The sequence below is a fragment of the Myiozetetes cayanensis genome, unplaced genomic scaffold (genome assembly GCF_022539395.1).
Source record: "Myiozetetes cayanensis isolate MyiCay16 unplaced genomic scaffold, myiCay2020 scf9, whole genome shotgun sequence".
NCBI classification, from domain to species: domain Eukaryota; kingdom Metazoa; phylum Chordata; class Aves; order Passeriformes; family Tyrannidae; genus Myiozetetes; species Myiozetetes cayanensis.
In genome coordinates, this window is record NW_026088185.1 from 27,366,852 (window position 1) to 27,374,587 (window position 7,736).

Below are 7,736 nucleotides of genomic sequence, written 5' to 3' on the forward strand. Positions count from 1 at the left end.
TTCAATAGCAAAAACACTCATGAATCTGAGCTGCTGTTTCAGCCCCACCTTGCAAACAGCTTTGTTCCTGAGCAGCGTAAGAACCCCTGGGTCTGGGAAGTTGCTGTGCCTGCTCCTCTGTCACCCAGACACCCCACTGAGGGGAGGCCTGTGCTCTGCCCTACCCCAGCCAGGCTCAGGGATGCTCCCCTGAGCATCCCTCCATAGGGAATCTCAGTGGCTGAGCTGGCACCAGGAGATGGGCAGCAAGGAGCATTCCAGACAAACAGCAGGGATTCTGATCCTGCATCCCTGGTACACACCCTGCTGCAGCACCATGCAGCCACCCTGAGGAGCTTCCCAGCTGCAGAACATCTCTCAGTTGTGGAGAGAAGCACGTAAGTTATTTCTTCATTTATTTGTTTTGCGTGGGAGACAAGGCTGCCAGTTTATAATGTGGAACAACCATTTTAACTGAGTGAAGTTGATCATATAAATCAATTGCCCTCTCCAGAGCATTCACCAGTCCCCAGGAACCATAAGTTTTGACATCTTTCCATGTTACTCTGGGTGGACTCTGGGTCAGAGTCTGAGCTAGTGTAACTTTGTTTCACTTCCCAAATCCAGGTGGTTTACATTGTCAATGCTGCTATGAGCTTCTGCAACTTTAAAAATCTCAGTTGCCCTAATTTTTACTGAAGGAGGGTTCCTATGTTGCTTCAAGCTGTTTTAAAATACATTTGACAGAGCACTCAGGTCAAACTGTACATCCCAAACAAATGTATTTATCACTTCAAAACAAGGCCAGGCCAAAGCATTAGCAGAGAGGAGGTCACTCTCCAGTAGTATGTACTCCAAAGGCTACTGGTCCCAGTTAGCCAGGCCTCCTAGAGGCTCATCTAGCTCCTGTTTGCTTGGTGAGGCTCTCAGCAGACGTGATGGTTTTCCTTCAAATCCTTTGTCTATTATCAATAGTGAGGATGATGGCACTGCAGGCTCATAGGATGACACCTGCCTGCTCCTTAATTCACTCTTCTCCACTATCTCCATCCATCCCTGCATCCTTCACCTTTGATTTAGAGTGCAAGATCTTGGGGCAGCACCTGTCTTTGTTTTCTCTTTTTAATCCCATTCCTCAAATGGCAGGTTTATATTGACTCACAAATAGACATGAAGCACATTTCTGCCCATGATCAAAAGGATGATGTTGAGCTAACCTTTTTCCAAGCTGAGCCCTTATTTTTTATTTAAACTTCAGTTTTTAATTTCTGATGGCTAAAATGATGTTTTTGTGCCTTGTAGGCCACATTGGGCACCCACATGGACCCTCCACAGGGTGGGCTTCACCACTGGGGATCCCTTTACCTTCCCACCATGCCGGACCCCTAACACCTCTCACAATCAGATGGTTGCTCTGTGCTGTTGGATTTCCTGGAGATGTTTGAGATCCAGGTCATTTGCACCATTTTGTTTTCCTCTGTTTTTCCACACTGCTCTCTTATTAATTTTTTTTTAACTAGAGAAGAGGGAAAGAAGACCCGAGGCCTCCGGCTGAAATTCATCTGCTGTAAACAGAGTGCAGTGCACACTTAGCTGGTCATGGGCCTGTCCTGACTTTTGATATGTTTTCTGTACAGATAGAGATAAACATACTTTCACCTATAAAATGTCCCCTTTACGTCAGAGGCTGTTTCAGTTAACCAGTAATCCATGATGATGAGTTTTCTGTGAACCATAGGATCCAGGAGGTTTGAGGATAGTATCTGTCTCTCCCTTAGGCAGGGGTCATTTGGGAATGGCTGGGTTCCAGGCTGATTTTCATACCTCTGCTTTAAAAGGGTGGAAGTTACAATATTTTGGCAGTTCCTTGTTTGTTTTCAATTAGCTTTCCCCAGTTTCCACCACCAGCATCTGGCTTGGCATGTTTTTTCTGTACAGCTTCAGGTTGCAAACAGAATTGAAATTTTCAGCCATAGTGTGAGCTTTGTAAGTGGTAATTGCATCAACGTGGGATCAATGGAGCAGAATAATATCTACCCACTATTAACGACTTGATAAAATTAATAGCACAGCTCGGCCATGAATTACTTTAAAATAGAGATTGTAGGATAGTAATGTAAACAATCATTGATTTTTCTTGGGATAGTACTGTGACTTCGATATGACTCCCTTCAGTATATAGTTGATACCAGGCAATGCAGAAAGTGTATCAGAGTACCTTGAAGGTGCGTGGAGAGGAAGAAGTAAAAGGGGCCCCTGTGGCACTGGGGAGGTGATTAGATAAATGAAACAAGCCTGGACCAGGAGATGAAAGCTCAGAGCTGCCTGGCACTCAATATTGCTGCCATCCAACCTGACCCAATTAATAACCCATTAGTGCAGCACAGGTCTGCTCAATGGCTCAGGTCTGTTAATTGAAATAGTGTGATTAATGGCATTGAAGGAGACGAGGGATACTTAGAAAAATGACAAGAGCCCACAACTGTGCAAAGCAGCTGGTGTGCTGCTTGTGGGTGAGGAAGGAGGGAGGTGTTCCAGTGGCCAGGCTCCAGCTCTGCTTTTATCCCCCTTAAGATTCTGCCAGCACCCAGGCACTGAGCTCAGTGTCAATGCCAGATTTGGAGAGCTGGTAGCTGGAAGGGCCAAATCCATCCTCAGCCTTGCCCATGGGCAGGGGGGAATCGCGTGAGCTCAGTGGCACTGGTGCCTGGGGGAGTTCCATGCTGGTGTCTGGGCTGGCTCTGGCTGCTGGGGCAAAGGCAGCTGCAGTGAAGGCAGCTGAAGTTTGCAGCTGGATGTGGAATCACTGGTCTCATGGGTGCCAGCACCCACTGCTACTGTGCAAGGGGATATCAGGGCCCTGGCAGCAGCGTGGCTCCGTTCCCACTGGCTCGCACATATCCACCATCCACAGTTCTCCCTCCAGAGGCCAATTTTCCTGTCGATTCCAATTAACCCCTGTGCTGATATCTCAAGGACAGCTCTGAAGGCAGTTTTGCAGAGGAGCAGCAATTTGGAATGTGTTGTGGGGCTGAGATGGCACCTCAGAGCCCAGCCTTAATTACATCAAATGGCCAGAAAGAGCTGTACAGTGATTTGAGCCATTGCCATTTGCAGAATGATTCAACTGCAAGATCTCCTTCAGTGCCGCTCCCATCCTGCCATCTTTCCTTTACATCAGTGCCTCTGCTTGAACACAGGGCTCAGCACAAGGGAAGGTGCATGCACTGCACACCCTGTGTATTTTCCTGGCAAAAACAAGACTTCCCTTTCTTCTCCCTGCTGAATATGCACCCTGCAGCTGGTGCATGAGTGTGCCAGGGAGGGGGCCGGTGGGTTTTGCTTCCAGGGAGCCAGGGCAAGCAAGCAGCTCATTCCAAATCACTCCCCCCACAATGGCTGCAGGGAATGAAGCATTGTTGCTTCAAGATCTGCTCTACCCTGGTTCTTTCCGGCATTTCCATCATTGCTATGAGAGCTGAGGATGGGTGATCTTTCCCCCTGTGCCTTGGGCTGACCTCCCTGTTGGTACCTGTGCAGCCCTGGTGGTAATTCACACCTGGTTTGAAATACCCAAATCCACAAGTTTTTGGAGGACAGTGTGGCTAATGGGGACAGTTTGGGCACCTTTGCTCCCGTCAGAGGCTGGATGAGCCACAGCGTCTGTTTTCCAATCCTCAGAGGCAAAGGGAGAGAATTACAAAAGCAGCAGCAACAGCAGGGAGAGGCAGCTTCAGAAGGACAAGTCAAAGCACAGCTTTTAATGCGGGGAATAAAAAATGAATAGAAAGATCCACAGCGCTGCAATAAAACATCCCTTAAATCCTTTGTTTTCATTTTGGATGATAAAGGAAAATCATTAGTGCTCCATTAGTCATGAGAGACAGAGGTCCTTCTGCATTGCACTGGCTTGAGAAAGCTACTGCTGTTCAAGAGCACATCTTCCCCATCCAGTGTGGGATCATTAAATATCAAACACTTTATTTGTGCCATTTGCATTGCTTATTGTGCCCTTGCGCGGGATGAAAACTCCGCTGTGATAATTGATGTTCGTGGTTTTAAAGGCTCTCTAAAACCATGTAGGAAAGTGAAGAAGAAGCTCTGATCGGTGGTGGCTGCCGGGGCCGCTCCAGCAGCACAGCAGAATGAAAGAGGAGAGAAAAAGGGAAAGGAGTGACAGATGAGTTTAGGTGACCCTGAGACAGAGACATAACAGCTTTGGGTGTGTTACCTTTCACTTGGGAATGGAGAGGAGGGGACAGGGCAGGTGACAGCCACTGCTGGACCCGTGGTGAAACACAGCTGGTGCTGCGTGGTCCCAGCATGTCACTGGCATGAACTGGTGTCTCCCTGCTGTGCTGGGGGGAAACTTTGCTGCAGCAGGCTGTGCACATGTACATGAGATCTCTAAATATTTATAAAGCAGTAAATGATGTCGAGATGATGGGCAAGAGACTCTGAACCAAGAAGGTTCCCAAAGCGATTTGCACATGGGGTCCCTTGGCAAGCCCTTGCAAAGTGGCTGCTGGGACCCCTGGCAATGCCAGCACAGAGCTGCAGTTCAAACTGAGAAGAGAGAGGACACCCCAGGAGGAAATGAAGTAAATAGTCCATAAATAAATCCCCCACATCAGAACAAGCTCCCCCAACCCCACTCTCAGAAGTGGCTGCTCTGCACACAGGCTGCAATTTGTTGTTGTCACCATGGGAAATGTAAAGCACAGCAGCTGTTCATCGCTTACTGCTTTATTCCCCTTCCCACTCCCTTCATTTCTTTGCCGAGACTGCAAATAAAAGAGCAGACAAGTGGTGGCTGTGCTGCTGTCCCTGTGCTCAAAGGCAGGGTGGGCAGAGATTGCCAGAGGGGCAGAGGTGCCTCAAGCCCCAGCATGGCCCCAAAGAGAGGAGCTGCTGGCGGTGCCAGGCACGGAGTGTGGACGAGCACGCAGGTCTATGCCTTGTCTTGGCACACAAGAACCTGTGTGATGGGGCAGAGTGAGCATCTCCAAGCAATCACCTCAGGGACAGGTCACACAGAGGGGACAGGCTCTGGCACAGGGTTTCACCAGGAGCAGGCCAGGCATGGGATGTGGTCGGTAACTGGCCCATCTGCCCATGGGGAAGGAAGATGCTTGTTCTGCATCAGGCACTTCAGCAGCTTTGGAAGGAAAAGCCTGACTGAACCTGCCCAGCCCAAAGCAGAAGGGACCCGCTGTGGCTCTGGGACTCAGGGATTTAATTTCTTCCTCTACGTGCAATTTTTTCCTCCCTGCAAGCGGGGACTGCAGCAGGCTAAACAAATAAGGGGCTGTAATGTAATCTTAGACATATGCTCTTGAATTCACATTTAGAGTGAAAGCCATAATATTATGGTTTATTATTTAATTACAAAGCTTGTAAATGTAAATGGATTTAGACCCTTAATTTTAGGAGGCTTCAATTACTTTCCATTCCTTGTTTAATATTCAGGTGGAAAAGCTCCCATGTCTGGCTGCAGCATGTTTGGGGTGTGCAACGGAACTGGGTGAGCCAGGCGTTTTCACCACTCTTCTCATTTCTAGAAGTTGGGCCAAATTATGTTTCACTGTGAAGTGCCTAAAATTAATTAAGTGGCAGAGCACAAGGAGTTGGTTTCAGTCCTTCTTCCCCCAGCAGCACTTTGCAAACTGTGATAACCTCCCCAGTGAAAACCAGGAGAAAATTGAGCCCCCAGTTGCCAGCTTTTCTTTTGCACCTGAAAAGAAAAACCCTGTATTTCTGGGAATGTTCCCCTATTAGAAATTGTTTGCCTAATATTAACCATGTCAGTCAAATCCCCATGGTACAAGGCCTCCCTGGCTTGAAATCTGAGCTCTGTTCCTGCAAAGTACTGTGTCTTGTTTTAACCAAATTTGTCAAAGGCTTGAGCACGTGTGTGGGGCTGATGCTGGAGTAAGCCAGTGAACCGCTCCCGTTCCAGGTGACTGAGGCTCCAAAACACTAAAATCTGACCAGAAGCTTCTTTTGAGGGCACAAGTCTCAAGCCCCTGCTCTTGGGACAGCTCCTGGTGGGGTCACCCCCACAGCAGGAGGGCACTGCCCACACTGACCCAGCGAGCCCAGGACTCCTGAGCCTTGTGCTTCCCGGACGTGCCACCAAACCGTGGAGGTGTTACTTAGGGAATCAATTCCTTGCCCAGGCAAGGTGCCAGCAGCAACATCGCCACTTGGGAGTGAACTGTTTATTTAGGGAAGCCCCATCACAGGGCATTTGCATCCCTCCTGCTCCCAGACCTGCTGAGGTGTGGGCTCTCACTCTGGGAGGCACAGCAGTGCTGTGGGGGCTTGGGATGCAGTCCTGGGTGTCCTTCCCAGCTGCTTCACAGGTGATCCCCCTCCATTGTCTTCATATGGGACCAAGGCAGGTTTGGGGATGCTTTGCTTGTCCCCCATGGAAGGGGACCAAGCCATTTTCACTGCTCAGATGAAGCCCCAAATAGAGCTAAAAGCCCTCACGAAACAGAGGCTGTTGCGTGTCCTGGCTGGCATGACAGTTCTGAAACAATCCTTTCTCTGCATCCTTTCTCACTACGACCAGAGGAAAAAAAATCATTTATTTCCATTATCTGTTTTGAACTGTGTTTAACTCAGGCTGCTTATCCCCTGCAATTCCCATCTTCTCTCTCCTCCTCCCATCAGTGATGTCTGCAGGCAGCTGGTCAAAGCTGTGAGTGACTCTGCAGAGACATTACACACATATGCATTTAAACCCCTTATTCACCCGGCCAAAATCAAGGAGGGGGGCTGCAATCACATCAATAGCTTATCAGGCAAGTGCACACTCCCACCTTTCTCTTGAGCCAAAAGTTAAGGATAAAGTAACCCCTAGGTCAGCTCTTGTAAACAAAACTCCTGCTTGTTCCATGCCAAGTCTGGCATTCATTTCTCCATGAGAAGGATCTGTGGCGGGTCATGCCAAGATTGGTAACATATTCTTTGGATGAACACGAAGGAATAACTTTTCTCCCTCCTGAACATCGTGTTTTAACAACGGCCTGGTGTTGGGCTTTTTTTCCTTTTGAATGTTGTATGATTTTAAACCTCTGCATTCAAGCAGATGTGCATTTGGCGTCCAGATAGACGATGCAGAACAAAGTAACAACCATCCAATTCCTATCCATCTGGATTCACCACATAAATAATCAGAGCAAGTACCTTGAGAAAGGAGCTGAGGGGGCTGAGCCCGTCAGCAATGACATGCAATAAACAGCAGAAGGAGATGTCAGAGTCCACGACGTGTCTGTCTTGGTCCTTCACTACAATTCAAGAACACTAAAAATACCCCTGCTTTGAGTCTGGGCTGTTTACACAGCTGTAGCATAAATATTTAGATTTGCAAGAGAAATGCTTGCTCAGCCAAAATCGTTGTGAGATCTCTGGAGTCAGCAGCAGGGGGTTTAGAGAGGCCCAACATTTCCTTGGAAAAAAGAAAATCGATAATAATTAAAGCAGGGAGCTCTGTTTCCGCAGAAAACTCGGCACTTATGTAAAACTAACTCAGCTCATGTTCTTCAAGTGCCTTTTCTGTCTGTCAGGTGTTCCATGGATGATGTGTGTGGCATTGCCCTGGCCAAGGACCACTGTATTTCCATAAATTGCTTTTTTCTCCTTGCATTTTGCTACCATAAAGTTGGCTGTGGACCCCAGATCACCTTTTGACAACCTCTTGCCAGGGGAAAGGAAGGCTTTCACTGCTCTTGAGTATTACACAGACAGGC